Here is a 27904-nt window from a genome sequence, read left to right as displayed (position 1 = left end):
TTAACTTGATTGGATCATCACCAATATCTGCCGTTCCCCAACATAGGAAACTAAGCAAGGGAAAAGGTATTTAAGCACAGGTTTGAGACCGAGCTAACTAGTTTAGAAGCTGAGCCTACAATCTGCTGAGAAGCGTCAAGGATCTAGTGCCGTCCAGCATCACCTGGGCCGCCTAGCTGCGTCCGAACTGTGAGTTACTAGTTGACGTAAGAGACGACCAATCAACGTCAGCAACGAAGCTCATGGCAGTTGCCCTCAAATTAGCTTAACCTACTCGAGGGAAGACGTCAGACCTAGAGTGCTGAGAAACCCAGCCCAGCAATCGCATTCACCGCAACGAGATCGGCTTGCCAGCGTTCTTCGGGAAAGCTCTGCCGTCGACTCCACGCTTTATGGACTAGCTGCTGCTGCTGCACGGCCATACTTATGACATCATTTGTTTTTTTTTTTTTGAACTCTGTTTAGTTGGCCACCGTTAAGTGTGTTTTGTGTAGTGTTAATTTCTATATCCACTGTTAACTGTTCGTTGTATCTTTTTGTGTACATCATTGACCTAGATTAAGTGCATTTGTGCTAGTGTTATGTTTTCTTGTGTTTCGTTTAAATTGTGTGTCGTTGTCAGTCGATAAATGATTTTTTTTCTTTCTGCCGACTCTGACTCCTTCGCTGTGTTCGCTTGAGTAACGGTGGTAGTAGAAACATTTTATTCAGGAGGTTAATAAGAGAGTTGCTTGCTGTGCGCCGGAGCGGCAACCCCTAGTCTGGGACGCCATTAAAGATGGCCGCTGCCCGGGCGCGCGCCATCAAGGAACGTCGAGCTTCCAAGGTAGGGCAGCCGAGCGGGTACTCCTCCCAAGCCTCTCTAGTAGGGATGGGAAAAGGGGATGAGAGGAAAAGTGGAGTAGAGCGGCATGAAGCCACAACGGGAAAGGTATCGGCAAGGACATGACAAGTCGGGCACGTGCCTGAGATTTCCGGCATGAAGTGCCGGGCGACCGCGGACTAAGGAAAGTATTGGTTTGAAGGCGGCGTAGTAGTCGCTCGTCTGCTTCGCCAAACCGCGTGCAGGGTCAGGGTAGAGGCGGCGCGAAGTGTGATAATAATCCAGAATATCGCTGTAACGTGTGAGGCTCGAGTTGCCAGGATCAGACTCAAGACATGAAGGTACAGCGACCCGGAGGAAAGAAGCGCGGGCAGTGGCATTCGCCGCCTCGTTGTCGGAAAGACCTGTGTGGCCTAGGGTCCAGGCTATTCTGGTGGAGTGAGAGTTAAACACCAGGAGGCGGCCCGAAGGAGACTAGCCGCCAGCGGGGCGATGGAACCCTGGATGTATCGCGAACAGGCTCAGCGCGAATCTGTCAAGATAGTTCGAGTGGTGGGGTGGGAAGCGGCCAAAGCGATGGCAACCTCCTCTGCATGAGTTACTGTGTCGGCTCTGAACGAGAGGCTATCGACGTGGTGACCTCCGGTGATCACACCGGCCGTGAAGCAACCTGAGGGGGAAGGGCCCGAGACGTCTACGTAGAATACGCCGGCGCGTTCGGAGCAGCGCGCCTGAAGGGCAGCAGCACGTGCTTGCCTGCGACCGGCGTGTTGTTCAGGATTCGTGTTGCGGGAGAGTGGCTTCATCCATAGCTTCCGGCGCCAGAGTTCCGGTATCGGGGAGGGAGGGACCGGGTTACAGATTGTGTTGAGGCCAAGTCTGTGCAGCAGGCGGCGGCCGCAAGGCGTCTGCGACAGACGAGTGAGTTGATTGACGCGATGGGCTTCCCGCAGCTCCGCGAAGGAGTTGTGCACCCCCAGGCCCGCAAAGCGGTGATTGAAAGTAGCGATGGGGAGGTCCAGCGCGTGCTTGTACACGGAGCGGAGAAGAATATCCAGCTGGTGTTCGTGGTGACGACGCAGGCGAAGGTAGGGTGAGGCGTAGAGGACCCAACTGGTCACAAACGCTTGGACCAACTGGAGGGACTGGGACCCTCGGAGGCCGCCACGCTTGGTAGAGACCCGCCGAATCATACGACTCACTTGTTCGCTGGTGCATCGGAGAGCAGCTACGGTAAGGGTCCAGGGAGGACGAGAGGTTAACCGCGAGAATCCGAAGGTCCTGGACCGACGGAACGGGGCCGGACGGGAGACAAGGAGAGAAATCTGGCGTTACGGTAGGGGGGACACTGATAGGAGGGCCGATTTGGATTGAGAACACTCTAGGCCACAAGAAGCGGCGTAAGTGTCCAATAGACGGGCCTCCTGTTGTAGGCGTTCCTCGATTTGAGCCGGAGAGCCGTTGTTGGTCCACATTGCAATGCCGTCAGCATAGAGCGCATAGTGTATCCTCTCGACCTTGTGCAGGAGGGAAGGGAGGTTCAACATGGCCAAGTTGAAGAGTAGAGGTGGCAAGACCAATCCTTGCGGTGTACCCCTTGTGCCAAGAGGGTACGGGCCGTGTTCAGTGGAATCTAGGCGGATGAAGACGGCGCGATGCGAAAGAAAAGCGCGGATGTAGTCGAAAGTGCTCTGTCCGCAGTCTGCGGTGACAACGTAAGCGAGAATGCTACATTGTCGCAAAGATCGAGAGCGAGAACGGCTTTGTCATTTTGGAGCATAGTAGTCGGCTCTGTGACATCGTGGTGGAGCTGTAGCAAGACGTCCTGTGCCGAAATATCTGGACGAAAGCCAAACATCGTGTTGGCAAATGTCCCCCTAGCTTCCAGGTAGGTGGAAAGGCTGTCGCGGCCATAGTTTCCATGAGCTTGCCGGCGCAAGAGGTGAGAGAGATGGGTCTCAGGGCCTCAATGCTAACCGGCTTGCCCGGCTTGGGGATGAATGTGACCAGCGATGTGGTCCATTCTGATGGGAGCGGCGAGCCGTCCCCTATCGAGTTGATAGGGTGGAGCAGCGACAAAAGAGCCTGGTTGGGAAGATAGGCTAGGAACGACACTGTGATGCCATCCCGGCCGGGAGCCGTGCCCATCGCATTTTCGCCAGCGCAGCCCGCAAGTTGGGAAGCGTGTGTGGAGGTTGGAGTTTCGGATATGTGTATTCCGGGCCCTAGGGGTAGACCGTGCGACAAATGTATCGGTCGCAGAGATCCTTCGCGACTTGATTCGTCGTGCCCTGATAGGCATGCAAGGCGCGACTGAGTTGATGCTGTCTTTTTCCACGGGTGGTGGAGGGGTCCAGAAGGCTCAGGAAGAGTCGTTACGTGCTCTTGGAGCTCATCTGGCCTACTGCCTTTGTGCTGGTGTCGGTACAATTTGAATGGGCAAGCTGCACAGAGTAGGCAGCCGCTTGCGCGGTGAGCGCCTCAATACGGGAGCGGAGCTTACGGTTCAGCTTGTTTCGCCACCAACGGCGTATGAGGCCGCGGCGAGCATCCCAGAAATGGAGGAGGTGTAGGTCGATAGCAGGAGTCAGGTTAGAGGTGGCAACGGTCTGAGTGTGCGCTCGTTGCATATGAAGGGCATAGGATGCCCACGCCACGTATTCGTCTGAATAAGCGATCGGGGGGAAAGGTTGAGACCTGAACTTGGTGCAGTCGGTAAGACGGGCCTGGCCCCAATGTTAGCACATTTTCTGTCGCAGTGTGAAGGCTATGCGGAACAGAAAATGATCGCTACCGAGGGCTTCATCGAGATTCTCTCACGTAGCATCGCGGATTTTACGGGTGAAGGAAAAGTCCGGGCAAGTGTCGCGTGAGACCGCATTACAGCGGCGTGTGGGATGTACCGGATCGATGAGGAGCGTGAGACTAAGCGAGGAGACGAGTTCCTTAAGCTGTCGGCCTCGGGTCTTTTCGTAGTGGTAGCCCCAGTGAGGGCTGGGGGCGTTAAAGTCGCCGACTATCACCAGGGGTTGACGGGCCGCCGTACGCAAGGCCCGATGAAAGAATAGCAGCTCGGGCTTGTTGGTTTTCCATCCTGCTAGTAGCAGCGCAAAATGTAGACAAGAGACAAGAAGACACCACAGCGCTTGTGGTGTCTTCTTGTCTCGCCTCTCGTCTACATTTTGCGCTGTTACTAGCCGATGGAAGAGTTGCGTGAAGGAGACCCCCGAAAGGCGAGGGGGGCAATATACGTTCAGAAAATGAATCGAGGGTTAGCCCCTCCACTGAGCGAGCACTGAGACCATGCAGTAATCGTACGAGAAGTCCAGATCGAGATCGATATGAACCGCCGTGTACATCTTATGCACGAGGAGGCAAGTAGTGGTGCCGCCTACGTAAGGGCAGTAGCTGGAAAGGGTTGGGGTCGAGCCAGATTCCTGGAGTGCCAAGACGGCGGGTTTACAGTCAAGTGATTGGAGAAATAGGGAAAGGTGTGAGCGCTTTCGCCGGTACCCGAAACCTTTGGAGTTCCACTGTACAATATCGAAGCGGGATGGCAGATTTGAATGGGGTGTGCGATTGGTGGCTTTCATGAATGTCCTAGATTTTATATGTCATCATCCATGCCCTGTTCGGAGCCTTGGGAGACAAGAAGGTGGATAGAAGCCGTGTTGTCTATTGTCGAGGTGGTAGTGGCCACCTTGTGGCGCCGGGAAGTGGAACCGACACTACTTCGCGAGGTAGGGCGGGATCGTGATGTTTTGGATTTAAACTGAGTAATCGCCCAGGCCTGAAAGGCCTGCACTACCTCAGTTACAATGTTTTGAACGGAAAAAGTGGAGATGTGGTGGCGGAGCAGATTGTCAAGGCGGGAGACGCGCTCCTCGAGGGGCAAAGTTGAATCAATAGGCATATGAGCCTTAGCTACTGTAGCCGGGGGAGTACTCGGTGTGGGTGCCACCTGAGGGCTAGGCTTGAGGAGGGTGGCCAGCGGGGCCGTCTGGGTAAAGACGGCAGGGCCGGGCGCCTGCGAAGTGCGCTGTAGCAGGGATGCAACTTGCTTAGTCAGTAATGCAGTTTGCCGCTGAAGGTCCGCGTTCTGTTTGCGGAGGGCCGCAAGTTCATGGGAGGGAGGGGCAGTAGGTGGGGCAGAGAGAGGCTTGGGAGCAGCAATTCCTGCCCAACTACTCACCTGTGGTGGCGCCGTCGAGACATCGAGCGGAGGAACTTCTGGGGTTTCGGCCGGGCGCTGGGAGCCAGGCTGTTTCGGGTGGGCACCCTTGTCGTGGAGTGGTGGTGACGTCAGCCCTCGAGGATGTGCCGAGGGCAACGCGGGCTTCCGTTAGTTGCCTATGCAGCCTCTGGCCCCGGTGTCGTGATCACTGTGGCAGAGGAGGCACTTGGGGTAGCACTCGGGGTCGGTGAGGCCTTCGGGAGCGAGGGTCCCACACTGGGTACAGCGTTCTGGGTTGCGGTGGGGGAACACAGACTGTCGGTGGCCTATGGTTCCGCACTGAGGACAGGCGGGATTGTCTTTTTATATGGTCGAACCTACCTCGCCATGCAGTGGTAAAAGAGGAGACGGGGGAGCTTCGTGCCCTCGAAGGTAAGCACCGTCGTGGTGGAGTCGCCGAGTTTACGAACCGCAAGGATGGCCCCTTGGGGCCAGTGCAGTTCTGAGTTGATATTTTAGGGGTCTCGGCAGTTTGATGGTGATAGCCCCCTGGAAGTATCCTTGAAAGGCTTGGCGTGACCTCGGACGGGTAGCAGCTGGTCCCCCACCGGCAGCTGGAAGTCTTAGAGGAGTTGTTGAGCCTTGGGCAACATGTTGGTGCTGCAGATGATGATGTTCTGGTCCCAGATCGGCCACACTTGCACTTGTGTGGTGGTCGGGTCACCCAGGTAAGCCCGGATCGCGTCGCCCAGGCGACCAGCCGGGGAAAGGGTTCGCAGCTCACAAGGAACGCGAGGCTTGAGGACCACGATGTAGTCGTCTCGGGAGAGGCGAGGCGTTTGTGGCGGACGTCACCTGCGTTGCTTCGCCGACGGCGAGGAAGCAGAGGTGCGCGCGGCGTCTGTGGGACGCCGCGCATGTGTGCTTTGCGCAGCTGCGAAATTGCTGTCAGCTGCGGCGTCTCGGTGCGGGGACGTGGGCTTGGGTTTCGCTTGCTCGCGTTTCCAGATATTCACCATATCGTCGAGGTATTCGTTCTCCGAGGGCATAAGTTGGTCGGCAGAGGAAGTCTCCATCCTAAGTACTTGCGCTGAGGCAGGGCCGTAGCCCGTAACCACAGTGGCTGCCGCCATCGTTGGGCTGAAAGCCGCGACGAGGGGCGCTAGGCGTTATGAGACAAGGCCTAGCGAGGCGGCATTGTAGCCGGAAGTGAAAACAGTCTCTCAAAGTACCGAAAACGGGCCCACCTGGACGAGAGTTGTATCCGAGTAAAGCACAGAACTTGGCGATCACGATAAAACCGGTTGTGAGGGGGATGGAGGTGATGGTGCGCAGAAATGCGGGAACATCCGCGGAGCCAGCGCGAAGAACGTGCGACGCCGCCGAACGCTCGTAGTGCCCCTCGCTTGAGTACGGAACGACCAACCGGCTCGCATACCCCGTCGACAACTTCGCGCCAATGGCGAAGGGGTGACAAGCCGCCACACCACTGGTCTAAACTCTCCTAGATATAGCAGGCATACGCACTCTGCTTTCCGACATCATGAAAACTCGACATCTTCAAAAACTTGAAGAAAAACGATACGTGCTGGGAGTTTTTATAGACTTTGCAAAGGCATTTGATTTTTTTAACCGGGGTATTTTGCTGACAAAATTAGAATTCTAAAGAATTCTTGGTGTTGCCTTGAAGTTATTGGAATCGTACCTTAGTACTCGCATGCAGTCTGTTTCAGTAAACAACAGCACCTCCACATTTAAATCTACTTTGTTTGGTGTTCCTCAGGGCAGTATTTTGGGACCGTATTTATTTAATATTTACATAAATTACATTGTTAACATTGATGATGATACGAAATTCCTGATCTACGCAGATGACACCAGCCTGTTTTTCGAGGGTGACGATTACGAAAAACTTGTTAATCGCGCAAATAGCAGTTTAAGAAAACTTCATGATTGGTGTTCCTGCAACGACTTGGTTATTAACACCCAAAAAACTAAAGCACTCGTTTTCCGAGCAAAGGGGCAGAGACATTGTTCCAAATAGTCTTCTTCAAATACAGTGTCAGCTGATAGAAATTGTGACAGAATTTAAAACTCTAGGCGTAATTTTTTCAGATCACATGCTCTGCGACTCGCAGACTAATCATGTTATCACGACCCTAGCTCGCACTATAGGATTAATCTACAGGCATCGAGACCTATTTCCTGTAAGCACAAGCAGGCTCATGTATCATTCGCTGTTTTTATCCCGCATAAATTACTGTTTTTTAGTGTGGGGCAAGACAACCTCAACGAACGTCAGGAAACTGACGGTGATGCAAAATAATGTAATCCGGATTATTGCAAATTCTCCACCAGACTACTCAGCAGACAGCTTGCTTACAAAGTTTAGACTAATTAACATAGAGAACTTGTATAACTATCACCTTTATAAAGAGTTAAGAGATGAGAAGAAACAAGGCATTAATCTCATAACTAATCCGGCAAACCTGCAAACGAATATTCATTATTATACATCTAGACATCCTGAGCACTGGGAAGTCCAGCATAACCGCACTAATTACGGTGAACAAATGTTACGACACACAGTGCCAAGTGTATTAAATTATTTTTTTCGGAAAGAAATTGATATGATGAGCATTTCGAAAACAGACTTCAGAGATTTATTCCTTTAGTTGTTTAGAAATAGCGTCGAGAAAAAGTAATTCCGTCTTTTTTTCTTTCTCAAGTGCTACAAACGCTACTACCTATGCACTACCTTTTATGGAAAGTTCTTCTCAGGTTTGATCTGTGTGCTCTGTGTACCTGTTAATTCGTCTGTTTGATTTTATAACTGCCGTTCTTTCAAATCTTTGAAGTATTTTCTATCACGCATACTTACACTACGTTTCGTACTTGTATATATTTTACGGAAATTGTCTTTCACCATTTTTTAGTGATGTATAAGATATCCATCAGAACGCGCGCGTGTGTGTGTGTGTATGTTGATCTGTATATGTGTATTGTACACTGCTGTATACGTACACACTGTACGCTGCTGTATATGTACACTGTATATGTACACTGCTGTTGCCCATGTGAACAAGGGGGGTGGGAGGTTGTCAAGCTGCTGTTCAGCAGCTTTTTCTTCCATCTCCCCATGTTTCGAACAAACATGAAATAAATCGTATTTGTATGCTACTTGGACCGAAATTTCCATTGCCAAGCCCGGCGTGACGAATGCGGTGACGTCAAAATCTCCGCGACTTACCCGGGAGCGTCCCCATTAGTCTATGGCAGTCGGGAAAGGTAGCATGACGTCACTGATGGAAGTGCGCCAGCCTTGCGCTCTCTCGGAAGCGTTGGCCAAGCGTATCAACGCTTGCCCGCGAGGAGTTCGTAACTCGAAAGACTGCTCAGCGGCGTTCAGTTGAACATGCATTCGCATTCACAACTCATAAAAAGTGCTTAGGTGTAGTTGGATATTTAATTGTTACCTTACTTTTGTTAGGCGACGGTGTAATACATGATATATAGTGTACACTTGTTCAATGAGAAAAACAGTAGCCGGCCGGTGCCACCTAAAAACACCAAGATCTTCTAAATTACACGTTAGTGGGTACAACGCGTTCTGAAAATCGACGCAAGCGGAGCTTTCTGTGCTGTTTCCTTAGATTGACTATAATTGGGGGTGTGATGTTGACGGAGAACGTTTAATTTCCTTACCGTTCAGTGGTGTTAAAGGTTCCCTTGCGTGCACCACTGCTGCTTGTCCGCGTGGCACACACAGCGAGGCCTGTTTGCTTGAGGAATTGTTCTGCACCACTATCCGTAACCCCCGAGAAGGTTAGCATTCTCATTGCCTCACCCGGCAAATCGCATCATGGCAGAAGCGTGAAACTCTACTTGAATTATGGGGCTGTACTTGGCCAAACCGCAATCGGATTATGAGGCATGTCGCAGTGGCAGACTGTGGATTAATTTTGGGCCCTGGGGTTCTTTAGCGTGCCCCTAAATCAAAGTGCACGAGTGTTTTCTGTATTCTGCCCCCGTCTAAATGCGGCTACCGCGGTTGAACCCGCGGTCTACCCGCGGCGGGCACAGGAGCGTTGATTTGACGTGCGGCCGGATTCCGTAGTGTCGCCTACACGCAACGGTGCTTTAAGGGAGATTTGCGTCTGCATACCCTGCGTCAGTTGTCCACTCGGCAAATATGCATGGTGTTTTAATGCGAAAGCATTAGATGCCCCATTACGCGAAAATCCGTCGTTGTAGTTGGCGGCGTGACCGAATGATGGTGCCAAAAATGGCCGACGGCAAAGAGTAAAACCACATAAGGAAATAGTCGAATCGACGACAAACTTATCGGGGAGGTTTGTAAACAAAGTAAACTAATGGCTGAAAAGGAAATTATGTAAATTTCGGTCTTGGTGGGAATCGTACCCGGACCTCCGGAGCGCGTCACAAATAAGCGACACCGACGCCACGGTGGCTCCACGGTTCTGGTGTGGTGGCTCGAAGGGGGCGGCCGGCGTATCTGCGCCGTGCGAGGGAGAGACGCGATGAAACTTCCCGGCGCTGAACCGCGCTGCAGCTGGGCCCTGGCCAGTGTAGCGCCAGCGAGGTATGCCGGCCAAACGTACGCGTGTAGACCATGTAGACCGGGCTTGTTCGCACGTCGATCGTGATCACTGCGAAGCTGGGAAGCGTCGCACATGTGCCACTGTGATAATTTTGAGGTGCGTAGTGCGTGATATTGTGCTGTTCACGTGTTATGCATTAGATAACGCGGCGTACCCTCATGGCGTCGAAAGGGCGAACATGTTTTGTACACAGGTGAAGAAGCGGGCACAGAACTTGCAACGCCAAGACCTCCCCTTTTAGACCGGCTAAAGACGCGGCTCGGCGTGAATTGTTGACGCGGCTCGCAAAACATCAAACGTGCTGACAAGGAGTCGACAATGGAGTGAGTCCTTTGCGAACGGCACTTCGAATTGAAGTACATAGTAAGGACCCTTCGGCATGTGATAAATGGAGAAGTAGTCACCAGGGAAGTAGCTGAATGCAATGCAGACAGCGTGCATGACTTTGTGCCGTTCAAGTGAGCAGTTTAACGCTCCGCCATGTGGGATGCGAGTTGCATCCCAAAGATCTCACTGCAAAAATGATCCAGTTTGTTCTTTTAACTAGGCTGCACTTTCTTTCACAGTGAACAAGGACAAGGCTTTTCAAAGGGAGCGCCAGTAAAATTTGAAGTTAAGGATAGTGAAGTAGAGCGCCTACTTCACTCTCCTCTCGCGCTATTTAACAGCGTGTTCACCGGTCAAAAACAACCGGGAAAAGATACAAACGTCCGATCCGATATGTGCATGTTGATTACTGTACTACGTAATAAAGTGCTTCCTCTCGTCTTGTGGACATGTACAACAAAAGCTCTTATGGATAATATTTAGTGCACGTTGGGGTTCGCCAAAGCACCCACATATGTACCTAATTTTATTTTACGAAACAAATGCTTTTTAAAAGGCAGGTTGCTGGAGTATGAGGACGCGAATAGTGAACTGAAGGACGCGGCGATGCTATTCCCCGGTTTATTGAGTGCAGCCGGAGCGTCATTTTGTCCGTTTGCATGTACGATTTTCCCCGCGCCTACTGGCTACATTTGCGGCACATCAACGAATGACAAAAGTTAGAAGTCGGCGTTTCGGGTTGTTTGGGTGCACGGTCCACGTTCCCTTGCGCTAACACCACGCACGCATTTTAGTAAAAACCAACTGGTCCGGAGTGGCCGTCAAATGTGTTCTTCCTCTTCTTTTAAATCGCAACACCTGCTGCGCGCTCCGGTGTTGTGAATGACGCGTCTTTCCAATGTCTGCCCTCCGAAGAAGCACCACCCTTCTTAATGATACATCTATGAGCTGCAAACAATTCGTGGTGTTTGTACCACACTTGCCATTAAAAATTCAAATGCGACCCAAAGCGAACGCAAAGCGCATGCTAGCTGCCCTGCGTCGCCCAAGTCATGAAGCCGCGAAAGCGTCACACCAGCTGCAAGTAGCGCCGTCTGCAAATTTCTTCGCTCTTCTGTGCAGGCAACCGGCTGCCGCCCAGCGCACTGGCCCCTTCTAGCCACCATGGTTACGTTCGACTAAATATGTTTCAAGTGCGTGCGTCACTGTGCACGTCACGGCGCAGCCGGTGGGTAGAGGTGGCGCCGCATCGTGAGTGCATGGCATGAGCGTATAAAATAATAAAAAAAGCACGAATGTCCACCTGAATGCCGCTGAGCGGTCTGTCGAGAGATCAACCCCTCGCGGGCACGCGAGCACATTGAGACGCTTGGCGCGTTTTCATTGGGCCTTACCGAAGTGCAGGCAAAACGCAGGCGAGAGCTTGCGTGGGCAATGAACGCGCAGGAAAAAACATTTCATCAAAGCGAAGTGGAGTGGCACGCTAATGATCTCGCATTTCCGCACGTAAGCAGTCTTAGTGCCTGCCGAATTTGCTACTGCTGATGGTAATTGTGATAGTGATAATGATTTATAGGCATTGCCTTTGAATTGGGGCGGTGACAAATATAGTCATATAGCCTGATTGATTTAATCAGGTTTGTTGTACATACCTTCCCCAAAACTTATCTATATACCCTGCACCACTACAGGCTGATGTAACGGATCCGGTCGTGTCAATCTCTTCCCTGGAAAAGTAGGTTTGTTGTTCGGAACAGGCGGATAGGGCAGTTACGTCTAGCAGCGCTCTGAACCGTAAATGCAGCGTCGTCTTGCGTGAAGTGCTGAAGATGCTGCTGCACTTGCTAGTGTTTGTCATCTTCAGTTCTTGATGTTCGTCTTCGTCACAATCACCCCGGGAGAAAAAGCATTCATACTGCCGTCTCAAGCAGTTGTGACAACGAGCGGTTGACGGTAATGTTTCAAGTTGTCTACGTGAACAATGCCACGTCTACGACGATGGAGGTCAGAGGGGGGCGTCAGTGGTACGAGGAGATAATTCACCGAAGACGTGCGCTGGAGAAACGATAACGTCCATCGAAGCGGCGAAGAAATTTTAGAGAGAGGCTAGGAGCGTTATGAGGTACCGACAGCAAAATGAGGTTGCCGGGAGAGAAGATAATGCCTTTTCTGGCGGTGTTGCTCAGCGGTGGTGAAGTGGCACGCTAACTTAAGGCACTCCACGGCATGGCGTGCTGCTGTCGAAATGGGCACACACTCCGAAGCATCGAGGTAGTAGGGTGTCCACAGCGTGGCATGGGTAACGGCCGCATAGAGCAAAAAGTAGGGAGAAAAGCCGGCGTTTGTCTTCGTTGCAGTGTTGTAGGCGAATGTAACAAATGGCAGAATAAGGTCCCAATCGGTGCGACCAGATTTAACGTACATGGCCGGCATGTCACCCAGGGTTCAGTTGCAACGTTCGGTGAGCCTATTGGTCGGGGGCGGTTTGATGCATAACGTGGCACTGAGCAGCAAGAGCTTCGACAACCTCAGACAAAAAGGTGCGCAAAGTGTCTCTAAGGGGTCCGCGAAGTGGGCTGTAGAGGAGGATGAAGCAGCTGAGCACGAAGATGGCGACGTCGCGAGCCATGGCAGCAGTTAATGCTGCAGTAAAGCGATCGACGATCGAGCAGTTAGAGGCGGGTGTCATCGGAAGCAGAGCGTAGAGATGAATGCCAGTCGTGTACAAAATATTTTTCAAGTGGGGGGGGTCAAGCCATCTGTCAGCGTTTGACGGAACATGGCAATAACGGCGCGTTTTGAGGACAGGGCACAGAAAGAATGCGCACAGGACAGTATCCGATCCTGTGTGCATTCGGTGACTGTCCTGTTTGCATTCTTTCTGTGCCCTGTCCTCAAAACGCGCCGTACTAACCATGTTCCATCAAACCAGCAACCAAATAGCCCAACTAATTCTGTTAATCATCTCTAAGTCACGGTCACGTTTCGCACATTCATTGGTTGTTTCGCGTGCTTTTAAAGCAACTGGATCATCCAAAGAAACATTCATGTAATATATATATTGTGAGCATTATATTACTCCTTCATCTTCTTCACCTGTATATATTCATCATCATGGCCAGCGTCATCGTCTTCACGCGCGACCTGGAAAATAAACCGCCGAGGTTTAACAGCTGTCTCGCAAGTGGTGGAGGCTGCTCTAGATCCCTTGGTCCTCTACGATTTCGAGTTTCCCTGGAGCTTCGTTCAGGTCGCCGCTTGCCCTGCCATTCGACCATCGTGCCCCAAGAAGATCCACTAAGAGCCTTCGGCGTCACCGTCTCTGCCCCACCGACCGTTCCTTCATGGACCGTCAGCACGTGGCAGCGCGATACCACTATAGTCGCTGGCCTTCGTATTGACGACGTTGACGACTGGCTAGACAATTATGACCGCGTGAGTGAGTCTAACCGGTGAGATGATATGCACAAGCTTCACAACGTCGCATTCTATCTCACTGACGTTGCCAGGACTTGGTTTCTTAACCATGAGAGCACCTTGCCTGACTGGGCAGCATTTAAACACCAGCTTCGGCAGATTTTCGGCGCCCCCAATGTCCGCTCTGAGGTCGCTAAGAAAAAGCTTGACGGAAGCATGCAACTTGCCGGGGCAACATACACCTCTTATATAGAGGACGTCCTCGCCCTTTGCCGCCGTGTTGACGCCACCATGACGGAATCTGATCGTGTTCGCCATATACTAAAGGGCATTGCCCACGTCGCGTTCAGCCCACTGGCGATCAAGAATTAGAATAGCGTTAACGATGTGATCGCGACTTGCCAACGTCTGGACGCACTGCAGGCCATCCATTTACAACCTGTCGCCCGTGACACGCCTCCTTCCTCGGATATGGACTGCGCATGCTGATTCAGACTCTCATACGCGAAGAGCTCCAGGCGTCTGGCCTGCTCAGTACTTCCGTACTTCAGCCTCAACCTTCACTTCCTGGCCTGCGCGACATCATCAAAGAGGAACTGTCCTCCATGACCTGCGCTGCGAGCTGTGCCTCTCCTTCGCCGTCGACCTCGTATGCTCAGGCTGCGGCTATGCAACCAGAGTTCGTTCAGACTGCTCCTCTTGCTCCTGCTACTGCTCCCAACCATCTGGTGACTCGAGCACCCCATCCGCCTGCAACAGCAATTTACACTACCCGGCCTACGCCCCGCCCCATTTGTTATTATTGCGGTATTAGCGGGCACATATGGCGTTTTTGCCGAAGACGACAACAGGGCGAACGCCGTGGCTACGATGTTTGTGAGAGATCCGTTGCTTCCTCCTAGTCCCTACCAGCTCCGGCTTTCCCCACGCTCACTTTCTCCACCTACCGAAGCGCCTCGCAACTACCGTCCAGGGCGCCACCGCTCGCCCTCCCCTCTCCGACGCTCGACATCACCCCTGCAACCGGCCACCCGCACTCCTGACTACCGATCGGGAAACTAGATGGCGCAGTTTTTGTATGGAAAACTGCATGGCTCGCACAGACTACAATCCCTCCAGGGTGCCCGGACAATATTTTACTCGTGTGTGTGGAAGGAGTACGAGTTCTAGCATTGATTGATACGGGAACAGCTATTTCTATTATGCACGCTGACTTGTGCTCTCGTCTATGCAAAGTTACTACACCTTACAATGGAGCTCTTATTCGTGGTGCAAATAATGTTGTGATTCGGCCATCGGCGCAATGCATCGTTCAAGTTTCGATCGACGGGATACAGCACCATATCCAGTTCGCAGTGTTGTCTTCCTGTGCTCACATGCTTATACTAGGGCGGGACTGTCTCTCTTCGGCGTCTGCTTCCATCTTGTGTCGTCAACGCCTCGTTACCTTGACAGAGACTGACCATTCTGACGACGTGTACGAACCGCGCCTTCGTTTACGTACTGCTGACGATTGTGCCCTTACAAAAATTTTTAATGTGTTTTTTTAGAAAGTCTTTTGAACTTTCTCTATAGAACTTTATTGTGTTTATTTTGATTGCCTATAGAATTTTCCTATAGAGTTTCAAAAGTTATTTGGCCACCGCATTCTTATAGGAACTCTAAAGACACATTTCTATAGAACATTTCTATCGAGTTGCTTTAGAGATGCTAAAGACAAATTTCTATAGAATATTTCTATCGAGTTCCTTTAGAGATGCTAAAGACAAATTTCTATAGAACATTTCTATCGAGTTGCTTTAGAGATGCTAAAGACAAATTTCTATAGAATATTTCTATCGAGTTGCTTTAGAGATGCTAAAGACAAATTTCTATAGAATATTTCTATCGAGTTCCTTTAGATGTGCTAAAGACAAATTTCTATAGAATATTTCTATCGAGTTTCTTTAGAGATGCTAAAGGCAAATTTCTATAGAATATTTCTATAGAGTTCCTTTAGATGTGCTAAAGACAAATTTCTATAGAATATTTCTATCGAGTTTCTTTAGAGATGCTAAAGGCAAATTTCTATAGAATATTTCTATCGAAGAACTTCAGTTTGGCCTAGTTGGTATTTACTGCAAATCATATTGACCGCAAAAAAGACAGGGACATAGGAAGAAAACACATAAACCGCCTGTGCTGTTTATGTGTTTTCTTCCTATGTCCCTGTCTTTTTTGCGGTCAATATGATTTGCAGTATTTCTATCGAGTTGCTTTCGAGTCCCTACAAGCAAATGCCTATAAAAGCTAGGCCGATGTGTGTAAAGTACTTGCCATTTACCAAAGTTCTACTGTAGGCAATAAGGACTACAGTAAATGCAGTGGCAAAATAATTGGCGCTACAACCACAAAGTATTCAGTTTGAAATGTTTATTGCACTTCAGACTAGATACATGCTTCATATATGTGACATACACACTTCAGACTAGAACTTGCAACACACAAACTGTAGCTGCCAACATGCTTCTCAGGTCAAGCTGGTGGTGCAAACACACGAAACATGAGGTAAAAGAATCAGTGGCAGACTTGATTGCAGTTGACACCTCGCAATAACAGGCTTGACCTGGACAAGAAACCATACCCTTAAAACTGCAAAAGGAGTGCCTGTTCCAGCAGTGCACATTAAATGTTTGGATACTAAAGCCTGAAAATAGACTGATATGAATGTGCACTGCAATGTTGTGTCAGCCTGACGAAACGACACAGCATTTTAGTCTGAGCAAAAATAACACTGGCAGTCGCTGCAAAAATGTGGCAAATAATGGCTTTCACAGATAAGTACACCATATACCGAAACCAAACAGCATTTTAGTCTATGTTTATGTGTAAAATTAGCACTGGTAGGCCCTGCAAAAATGTGGCAAACAGGGGTTATCATAGAGCAGTACAGCATATATCGTAAAAAGTTTAAAAGCTTGTATTTCGTTGTAAGGGAAACAATTTTGAGATCAGAGCCAATATTCTAATTAGGGTGAGAAATACAAACCAGACCGACACACGCAATGACTAAAAAAGAGATCTAGCTCAGGAGCTCCTATGTAATGCACATGAACAGTAAAATCGTTTTTCTCGGCAACTATGCAACCAAATTTGATGAGGTTTGATACATTTAAAAATGTTTAAATTATAGTTTTTACATTAACACCATCAATTTTTATTAAAATTTGCTGAAAATAGCGAAACTTGAAGGAAAAGGACTTAGTTTGCAACTGTAAATAAAAAAAAGAGCTAGCACAAGTTCGTTAATTCTGTAAATTTTCCTACTCAAATACATCCAAAATACAGAAATACTTTTGAGACAACCACAGCACTAATTTGAATTAAGTTTGCGGCATTTGAGAATTCTACCTGTTGCAGGAAGGACTATTTGGCAGGTTTAAGAAAAATAACACCACGAAGCTTACTAATGCCCGTCTCTGTGCCAGAAAGAGATATCATAGTTCTGCAGACTCCATCTGCTATGTCTAAAGTCAACAAACTGTATATACGAATTTACAGCTAGCATGAAATTGTTGCAACGTTTGAGAGTTTCGCGCATCTACTCATAAATTAGTGATTGTATATTAGAGCAGCATATGGTATCTCTAATTTGACAGATTAAATTATGGTATTAGGTCCAACAGAAATGTGATCTCATTTTTTGTTATATAAGATTTGTTAACCTTACTGCTCTGTTTCTTCAAAATTTACAGTTTCCATGAATTCGTGCTACGTGAATTATGCTTTTTCAAATAACGTTTACTTTGATGCAACAATATTTCTTTATTTTACCTGACTCCTTGCTAAAAAAACTGCACAGTATTCATGTGATATGAATAAATAAATATGAAGTGAATAAGTAAACAAATAAATATTGCGGTTTGTCTTATCATTCCACCACCAGCATGAACTGTAGGGAGCTTTGGCTACTGTCCACATGGTTGCAAGTTCATTCTTACATGACCACCTGCTATTTCACTTCCCAGGAATGGAGCGAGGAAAGGCTAGTTTTTGGCCTCATTTGGTCCATCTAGTAACGGCGACGGTGGAGCCTGGAAAATAAAATTGAAATTAATTTTCAAAAGGTGTAATGAACATTCAGTCATAATGTATTAGCAGCCACAAACATGCCACAAATATCTATATAGTTGTAGCATTATGCTAAGTTTCATTCCAGTATTTCAGAAAAAAATTATAACAGAAAGGTGGCAGAACGCCCCACCTCCCCACCACTCTGCCAAACAGTGGCAGTTCTTTTGAGAATCACTTTTGAGAATATTTTTACTTTCCCAAGATTCGGTGACATCAGCACTGGGCCAATGTGGCTGGCAGTAGAATATCATTGCTGATGACAAAAAGCATCTCCGAACGACAACAGCCTAGTCACACATTAATCTCATCTTGCAATGACAACACATTCCCATTTATAACATAAGCAAGCAGGAACACCCATGAGCTAAGAGTCCTATACAGATGTCACACTATGCATAGAAAAATTTTTTTTTGAAAAGGAAATGACCTACTGGCTTCTATTGCTGAGCGGTAGACAAAATTAATATTCCATCCGCTATTAGCCATAGTTGGTATGTACTATGCTTAATATGCGAATAATAAATTTCTCACATGGAGCTTGGGCATCTAAGTATGCATTGTATGGGGAACAATAATGTTTTAAGTTGTTTTCGCAAACTATGATGGATAACTGCCAATTTGTGGTATTTGGAACACAGTCGCGGTGTCACTGTCAGATACAGTGGACACAGTATATTCGTGCTTTTTGAGTTATTGAAACAATTAGTTTCTAATCTAGTACGGGTATGTACACTGATATGTATCCTAAACGCAATGATAAGACTGCCCAATTGCAATTGAAATGTTAATTCAGTTTTAATTAAAAAGGGTCCTTCTTGCAACCTGGCATGTGAAAAACAGAAAACAAAAATTATACTAATCAAGTAACCTTGAAAACTGATTGCATAACTGCTCTATAGGTCAAGCAGAAAATTTAACAAGAAATAACGTGCCTAAAACTAGTTGCAACAAACAAATTTGTTACTACGAAGGTTGCGGACAATTCAGTAAACAGATTGTGACCCAGTCTTTTTATGTGGCATTCCTCAGCGATGTTGTTGGCCAATTGGTTGCCGCAGCTGAACAAAACAGATGAACAGTCTAAATCAGGTGCGCAGCCCCAGTCCCATCGGTGCATGGTCAAGTGGGACGAACATACTGATCCGGGGAGTGAATTATGGTGCTGTCTTAGGTACGTGTTGAGGCACCGGCCAATCTGTTGCATGTACATTTGACCAAATATACACATGATCACAAGAATAGACTACACTACCCCTGACAGACAAGACAAATTTAGTGGTATCTAAGCAAGCCTTTCTTGTCAGGGTGCCATATGCACAGCAGTGTGCAAGAGAATTGAGAAAGGCAAGCAGGCAAGGGAGGCTTGCTCGGTGAAAGATACCACCAAATTTGTCGTGTGTCACAGGCAGTGAGTGCACTGTATCCCTTTCACATGTGGTCAAGCGTACATACGGCAAACTGGCCGGTATCTTCTCATGTGTATAAGAGATCCAGTATGGTCATCCAACTTGGCCGTACATTTCCACAACGGGGCTTCATGTTGGATTACAATCGTTCATCTGTTTTCATCCACCGTAAAAACTGACAAGTGAAATCGATGAGGCATACCACATATATAGTAAGAGATGTGGGTGAGCCCCCATATTTAATGCAACAAACAAAAAAGGCATCCTGTGTAGGTCAACAAGGTATCCATATCAGTCTGTGCCTATGTACTACAGAAGTAAATGCAGCTTAGTAAATACTGACCTTCATATTAATTTTCAAGAAATTAAAGCTCACCAAATGTGTATTTTGCAGTGGCTGTTACTATGGGAACAGAGAAGTAACTGTAAAGATATCAATGATAAACAAAGATGTGCACACTACGTGCTTAGACCTGTGACATATTTAGTCCACTACCCTTCGAATTCCTACATGCACAGAAAACTGCACGAGATTCTAGCACAAACAGAAAAAAAAAATATGCAAATAGGGGTGCAGCATAGGAAATAGTTTTCAAAGAATAAAACCCCAATAAAAAGTCATAAATACACTATGTACAAAGCAAAAAATATATGTAACTGGCAGGTAAGCAACTTACGCAAAAGAAATACTAAACATCAGGAATGGTTGGGTATAGTTTTATACAGAACACAATCATGTGGGCATAATGGCTATGCACACTAATAGGTAGCAAGTTCAATGAGGTTGCATAAATATTTAGTCTCTTTAGTATGCTGCATTAAGTAATGTGTCGACAAACTTCACCATGAATGACACCAAGCCCCCTTTTTGGAACACGTACATTTCATACACACCTGTCATGACGATCCAGATCACACGCCATGCTGCTGCAGCCATATATCCACAGGGTCGGCATCTCTTGGGGCTCCTCGATCTTGTAGTTAATGTTGTGGGTCACGGCCTCGCCACTACAAAATCAATTCTATGTTAGCTTAAAGCAGTGGCACAATAAAGCTGTGATATCGTGAAAACATGCAATCAGCACCTAAAAGAGTCACGAAAACAATGTCTGCACTAATGTGGAAAGAGAGCAAATGCTCGAAATCATCGAATGTCATGACAATGCGGACCTCTACATCAAATAAAGTTTTGGACGCACCGCAGCAGCAGATTACAATCTAAACTTAATGTTTTTTTTTCCATTACTTAGTATAGGCAACGTTCCCCTGTCATGCTTAGTTAAGTCAGTTATGTCAACACATCTTGCCTTGGAAATAAAGCTGTACTAGTAGCAAGCTGTGACTGGCTTACATTTTTTTCTTAGAACTGCTCGTTAGCCAAAAACCTCGTAAGCAGAGATTGTGCACAACGTCGAAGCATTTATAAGTGAGGAAACGTCATTGAAGAAAGAATCGATGAAGAGGTAGACGGGTCGTTACTATGCAACTTTAGCAGACAAGCGGGAGCTCACGCACAACTGCACAAGGCGAACACGATTTCCGAAACTTTTCTCAGGGGAAGCAAACGCTTATCAGGATTATCAATTCCGCACTGTGGCAACAGAGTTGCGTACACAATTCTTACAACCAGCGCGTAGCAAGTATCAGCACAGGGTTCACTGTTGTCGTGGGTGTTCCACTTACTACGTTCGCAAGGCACTCTATACACACACGGGAAGCACACACAACACGGATGAACGCACGTGTAGTTGGCGAGCACGATTGCTTACCGTTTCAACAGTACGACGAGGTCGAAAGGCACTCTCCAAGTTTCCAGTGATGCGTCTGCGATGTTACTTGCAGCAAACAAGCCACTGGGTAGTGGACGAGCTGAGGCGCGCTAATAATACGCATTACTTCTCTGCGCCGTCCACCAAACTTTCCACGAACACAAGCGGAGACAAAGGGAACGCACTCCATGGCATGAAAATCGTTGGTCCACATTTAGCTGGCGCGCCACGCATACGGCGTGCTTACAGCGAGACTCAAGCCATCTTCTGGCACTTTCGTGCTCGCGAACTACGTCTCATTTCATTACAGCAAACCTAATAACACACGGTCAAACAAACACATCGACGCAGCTCGCACGACAACCGTTGAAGACGGAGCAATAACAACACGCCGTAGCTTCGTATTCTACCTGTCGCGTTGAATACGAAAATACCGGCGCCGCCAGCGCCGTCTGTATAATAGTGCGGCTGCTGTGGCCTCCGTGATTCCTACAATAATACCCACTACAGCAGGTTTTGTGCCGTTTTGAGCCGGTCTTTGAGCCGAACTACATACATATGTTGCTAGACAAGAAGAAACATTGACATGCTCATATTGTGTGCTATAGTTTAGGGCAGAAATAAATTACATGCAGTATTCTTGCTTTTGAATCGCTTATGCCACATGTAGTCAGCAAAAAGCATGGCCTTCAAGATCTCGACAATTTACCCTGTGTAAGCTATCGCTGCGGTGTGATTTTAACGATTTCAACCTCGGTCACTGGCCTTAAAACCCTAACTGACTTTATGCGCAGCCGTTACCTGCAGTGCCTGTGCCCTCACTTCGTTTCTCATTGAAGTAACTTCCTGCTGTCGTTTAAATGTAGCCCAGAAATTGTCGACACAACCTCGGAGGTACACGTGTGCAGTGTGTGATGTTTCCGTGCGCTTGTGTCCGTCGCACAGCAACGTATATACGATGATGTTTAATTTTACCCGTGAGGTACAGGTTACGCTTATGTGTTCCCTATCTTGCTTTCGTGGCGATGCGCTTATCATGCGCGGATCGCGCTCATGTGGTCTGTGACTGTTGAAGATTCCTTGAAAAAAAAAAATCGTTTCTGCAGCGTGCATTTGAGTGGTATGTGCCAGAAATTTGCGGCGGCGTTCGATCTGTTTCCGCCCCAAGTGCTGCAGTCACTGCATGCCAGCAAATAGATATGACGCGATTGCTAAGGCGCAGTTTTGCTTAGTGTTTCTTGGTATACATCTTTGTGATTTACCTGCATATGCGATATAAACCACAATGCGCGCTTCCGTTATATTTCTTTGGTTTTCCTAATTTCGATTAGTGTGATGTTTGCCTTGGTCAATGAGTGTCTTTTTAACGATGCTCTTACTTGATAGTAAAAAACCTCTGAAATGCCGATTGCAAGAACCAGCGTCTTCCAGTGCCTTCCAGTGTGAAACCAGCGCGTTTTTCTTTTTTCTTTTTCTTTCTTTTTTTTTAAGCACTGGATCGCACTGGGTACGCTGGCGCTCGCTGGGACTCACTCGAGACCAGTGAGAACGCTGGATAAGAGCTGGGTCACACTGGAAGAGACGCTCGCATTGGAAACGGCGCTGGTTGTGTTTGTGCCGCGCTGGCTCCAGCACGCAAGGACGAGCGCTGCTGAATATTAAATGCTTTATACAATTTCATGGCTTGATACTAGTTTCTTGTCCTAAATAACGCTATATCTTAGGGTCATAGAACTATTTCGTGTCGCAGCATGGAATAAAGGTGCGTGAGCTGCCTTGTTTATTCCTGCACATGTGACACTGAAAATCACTTTCGTTTTTTGCATTTTGCCTTGTGACAGGGCGGACAGCTAAATTCTTTAACGAAACCACGCATAGACGGAGGACGCCGCTTTTATGCGAAGCATATTACGAGGGCTCAACCCAGCTCCTCAGGCGCGGCGGTGACCATGAAATCACGTGACACCGTGACGTCACGACAGAGGAGAAGTGGCTTTGGCTCAACTCTTGCAAGACGGGCTGGGTGGGAATCGAACCAGGGTCTCCGGAGTGTGGGACGGAGACGCTACCACTGAGCCACGAGTACAACGCTTCAAAGCGGTACAAAAGCGCCTCTAGTGAATGCGGTGTTGCCTTAGAAACGCGCTGTTTCTAAGGCGTGCGTCTCTTGCTCAGGCGCACATTTCGTTGCCGCGCCGAACGCTGCTTTGCTCGACGCTCACCGCGTCCAATGCGGGGCGCGTAGTCGCTGCCCTGTAGCCCATTGTCTTACACCCCTTGGCGGGTCGACGGGAACGCTGTCGCGTTCCACTCTTGAAGGCGAAGAAGTAATGCATGAGTTGTTTCTTCGTCTAGCCGAACCAAATATAGCCAAGCAACAGCAGTTCACCAGGCTAAACAGTGGTTCAACAACTAAAATAAAGGCTAGTATGCTTCGCATCCTGGGCTTAACCTTACCTAAGCCACAGCCATTTTTTTTAGTAGTTCGCACGTAACGTATGACTGGGAGTTATCGCCATTGTCGCAGTGTTGTGGAGTGGACATGAAATCCAGAAGTCGTTCAGACGCGCTCGAACGGACGCCGAGTTCGATGCCTACCGCTGCTTGATATTATCGCACCGATAACAAGGCTGAGGCGATTCGTGCGCTTCCACTTTCCCTATTGTACTAAAAAGAGTTCTGAGGCTCAAATACATTTTAGCTTTCGCCAGCTACCCGCGCCGAGATCAGTCCCCATCGAAGCTTAGGCATAGCGTATCCGCCGAGTCCGTCTGCACGCTATCGGCGCGTCTAACCTCAAGAATCAAGAAGTCTAAAAAGGATAAATTACTTTATATTTCAGATTTCGCATCGGTGCTTTTAAATAAACAATTTTTTCATGTCTACAGTGCCAGCACAAGAAGTGAGGAGCGCCGATGTGACGCATCATAAACGCAGGTATATGTGCTGTCGCCGAAGGCTCCCAGCACTAGACTGCGTTTCTCTGACGAATATATATGGCTAGACAGACGTGTAGACTGAAAGGCATCACTGAACTAAGAAAACATTGCATACCCCTCGCGTGAAGAACAAGAAACGGCTATCGAAATCGGCAGTAACAGCCCATTCATGCAGCGTCCCGGGTCAGTGGTTCATTTAGGACTTTTTTTTCGAAGCTAAAATACCAATCGCAGTCGATGTTATGGCACTTCCGAGCACACTATTGAATATGGAGAGCAAATTTTTCTTTGAGGTACAGGCGTGAGTTTTAGTTGCTGGCCGATAGCGTATCTACCACGTCTGTGCAAGACTTCTCTCTGTGAAACTAAAACTGCTTCTCGATTTTGATAAGCTAAATTATCCGCCCATGTCCCTATGCTGACGCGGCGTAGCGGTAATGAGCCGGGCTGGGGATCTGCAGGTACGACGATCGAATCCTGATCAGAGCACTTCTGCTTTTACATGTTCATTTTTTCGATTTATATTGTACTAAAACGCTATCTGTTGCTTTCTGTATTAAAAAAAAATACATACGGTGTCCAGGCACCACGTATTTAGCGCGCTAGAGCTGTTTTTCGCACCAGTAACCAGCGCCTCCCAGTACGCCGCGCTTGCCCAGCGCCCCTTGCATCCAGCGCGCGGCACTGGACCCATAATCCGGCGATGCACTGGATACTGGGTACTGTTTATAGAGTGAAAATATGGAGCCGTTCTTAGACAGGCCGCACTTTAGCTTGTTTAATTTCCTATAAACGTTCCTTTACAGAACTCAGTACGTATGCCATATGATGGCACACTTTTAGAACGGGAATGGAGAGCCAGTCTAGAGACAGGCCGCATTAGAAGTTCTGAAAACGTTCTATAAATTTTTCTATAGAATTTGGTACATAAGATGTCAACACGACCTCTATAGAACTTTTATGGAGGATGTAGAGCCATTCTATAGACAGGCCGCATTAGAAGTTCTGAAAAGGTTCTATTAACATTTTTCTGTAGGATTTGGCACATAAGATGTTAATACGACCTCTATAGAACGTTTCCGAAAACGTTCTATAAATCTTTTTCTATAGAATTTGGTACATAAAATGTCAATACGACCTCTATAGAACATTTATGGAGGATGAATGGAGAGTCAGTCTATAGACAAGTCGCATTAGAAGTGTTAAAAACTTTCTATAGACATTATTTTATAGAATATTGTACATATGATGACAATAAACCCTCTATAGACTGCTTATAGAGCGTGAATGGAGAGTCAGTCTATAGACAAGCCGCATTAGAAGTGTTAAAAACTTTCTATAGACATTATTTTATAGAATTTAGTACATATGATATCAGTACAATCTCTATAGAACATTTATAGAGAACGAATGGAGAGCCATTCTATAGACAGGTCGCGTTAGAAGTTTTAAAGACATTCTATAAAAATTACTTTATAGAATTCAGTACATAGGACGTCAATACACCCTCTATAGAACATCTATTGTGTGTGAAATGACTTGTTTCTATAGAAAGGTTTCTATAGACTTCTTATAGAGATTCTATGCAGACGACTCTATAGATCGCGAGTTCCTATAGAGTCCCTTTTGACTCCATAGGAACTCATTAGGAGTTCTAAAGGAACTCTAAATCCATTTTCATAAGGGTGTGGTGCCACCTGGCCGGGAACATCTCCTTGTAGTTAACTCTGACATCACCGAGGGCGATGTTTTAGTTGTACCGTCAGCCCGCTGCCTATCGAAAAGGATTGCTCGGGCACCCAGCCTTGTTCGCTTCACCAACGGCAAGGCCACTTTGGCTGTACTCAACACAATCACTGAGCCAGTACGGCTTCCTAAAGGCGCTGTTGTCATGTGCGTCTTGGACACTTAGCCTGTCTCTATGATTAGATCGACTACTGCTGTTTCACAACTACCCACAGCTATAGATCCGGCACCTGATTCTGTTCTCGCTAGTGTCATCAACACCGATCTAATGCCACAGCAGACGGGAGAGTTACTGGCGTTGTTATGCAAGCATAAAGACTCCTTCGACGTCTACTCTCCTTTTCTGGGACAGACTTCTGCGACGGCTCATCGCATACACACAGATGGCACTTCCATCGCTCGCCGGCGGCCATATCGCGCTTCTTCCGCTGAACGCCATGTCGTCGATACCCACGTTGCCAACATGCTAAAACGTAGCACAATCCGCCCTTCCTCAACCCTTTGGTCGTCACCCGTCGTTTTGGTGCATAAGACGGCTCAGTGCGATGTTGCGTTGACTACCGTGCCTTGAACAAAATAACCCGCAAAGATGTATATCGATTGCCCCGAATCGATGATGCGTTAGATTCATTAGAAGGCGCTGAGTATTTCTCCAGCCTTGATCTACGCTCCGGATACTGGCAGATGCCCATGCACGAAGCAAAGAAAAAACTGCCTTTGCCACACCCGATGGACTTTAGGAATTTACCGTAATGCCTTTCGGCCCGTGTAATGCTTCCGCCACATTTGAATAGATGATTGACACTGTACTATGGGGCCTAAAGTGGAAGACTTGCTTACGCTACCTTGACGACACATCATATTTTCGTCGACCTTCCATCAGCACTTGCAGCACCTCGACGAAGTCCCGGCGTGCCTCTCAGCTGCTGGCCTTCAGCTGAATACAGTAAAGTGCCACTTCGACAGCAAAACCATTAAAGTACTTGGGCACCTTGTCAGCAAGGAGGGCCTTCGACCCGACCTCGATAAGATTAGCGCTGTGCTCTGCTTCCCAGGGACTCAACGCGCCAAAGACTTGCGTAGCTTCCTTGGCCTAGCTTCGTATTTCCGGCGCTTCATACCTAACTTTGCCACCATTGCGGCGCCGCTTTATCAACTCCTTCCTTCTAGAGCTCCCTACGTATGGTCTGACGAATGCCAAACTGCTTTCGACGTCCTCAAGCGTGCCCTCCCGTCCGAACCTGTGCTTTGTCATTTTGACAACACCGCACCTACTCTTCCCCACACTGAAGCCAGCGGCCATGGTATCGGCGCTGTTCATCTGCAACGCCAGAAAAATTCTGAAGAACGTTTGGTTGCATACGCAAGTCGCACGCTAACAGCTGCAGAGAAAAGTTATACGATTACCGATCAAGAGTGTCTCGCCGTTGTTTGGTCCGTCCAAAAACTACGGCCTTATCTGCACGGCCGCCACTTTACGGTCGTTACTGATAACCATGCCTTGGGCTGGTTGGCGACACTAAAGAATTTAACGGGACGACTCGGCCGTTGGATACTTCGTTTACAAGAATACGATTTCGACGTCACCTACAAGTCTGGAAAGAAGCACCAGGATGCCGATGCTCTTTCTCGTTGTCCCCTACCGCCGTCTTCAAACGCTGCTTGCTTACCACCTTCCGTGATCACACCGCAGGACGCGTCGTCTCCATTCGCTTCACTCGCAGCTCTCGACCGGCTCCCATCGAGCCATTCTCATACGTTTGCATCTTGCCAACGTAGTGACTCCTACTGCGACTCCGTTATGGAATGTATTCGAGGATCATCTCGCACAACTAACACTCGGCTCCATCGGCAGTTGAAGAACTTCAATATCGAAAATTCTATATTGTTACGGTGAAGGGAACGAAGAAGTTCAATTGAACTAGACGAAGACGAAGTCTGGCAGTTGCGTGAACGCCATATACGCCAGTTGTAAATATACGTTATTTTACACTCGTGGGCCTGCTTTCTTCCTGCAACATTTAGGTGGAAGGTGCGGGGTACAATCACGGAACTTCGCAGCGGACGTCATCTACCTGACGCCACAATGGCAAATCAACCGGCACAAGCGACAACGCCACAGCAGCCCGTGCCAACGGTCATCCTCACTCATGCGTGGGACCCAGGGACATTTTGTGGCACGGACAACGCCGACGTGGAGGACTGGCTTACGATGTACGAACGAATGTGCGACAACAGGTGGGACCCAACAATGATGCTAGCAAACGCGATATTTTACCTAAGAGAAACTGCGAGGCAATGGTACGACACACACGAAGCTGACCTAACGAACAGGGATGTCTGCGAAGAAAAAATGCGAGACCTGTTTGGCAGACCTGTCGGTCGTCAGCTGGCGGCAAAAAAAGAACGTGCGTGTCGCGCTCAAACGTCCACAGAATCCTATGTCGTCTACATACGGGATGTGCTGGCCCTCTGTCGCAAGGCTGATAACAAAATGACCGAGGCAGACAAGATTGGTCACATATTGAAAGGTATTGTAGACGATGCCTTCAATCTCCTGATGTGCAA

The 27904-nt window shown here is 48.1% G+C and overlaps 1 protein-coding gene and 1 long non-coding RNA gene across 6 annotated transcripts in view; one reads left to right on the top strand and one right to left on the bottom strand.

Moving 5' to 3' along the window:
- The window catches only part of LOC135917928 (leucine-rich repeat and fibronectin type-III domain-containing protein 4-like), a 367177-nt gene that overhangs the window by 176178 nt on the left and 163095 nt on the right, over window positions 1-27904 (top strand). The window lies entirely within an intron of this gene.
- On the bottom strand, window positions 15773-21134 carry LOC135917935 (uncharacterized). The gene is made up of 3 exons (XR_010569461.2): window positions 20652-21134; window positions 19777-19890; window positions 15773-17436 (listed from the first exon to the last, which is right to left on the bottom strand). It is a non-coding gene; the product is annotated as an uncharacterized lncRNA (long non-coding RNA).

The sequence above is a fragment of the Dermacentor albipictus genome, chromosome 5, assembly GCF_038994185.2.
Source record: "Dermacentor albipictus isolate Rhodes 1998 colony chromosome 5, USDA_Dalb.pri_finalv2, whole genome shotgun sequence".
Lineage (NCBI taxonomy): Eukaryota > Metazoa > Arthropoda > Arachnida > Ixodida > Ixodidae > Dermacentor > Dermacentor albipictus.
This window is presented reverse-complemented; position numbering and strand designations above follow the sequence as displayed.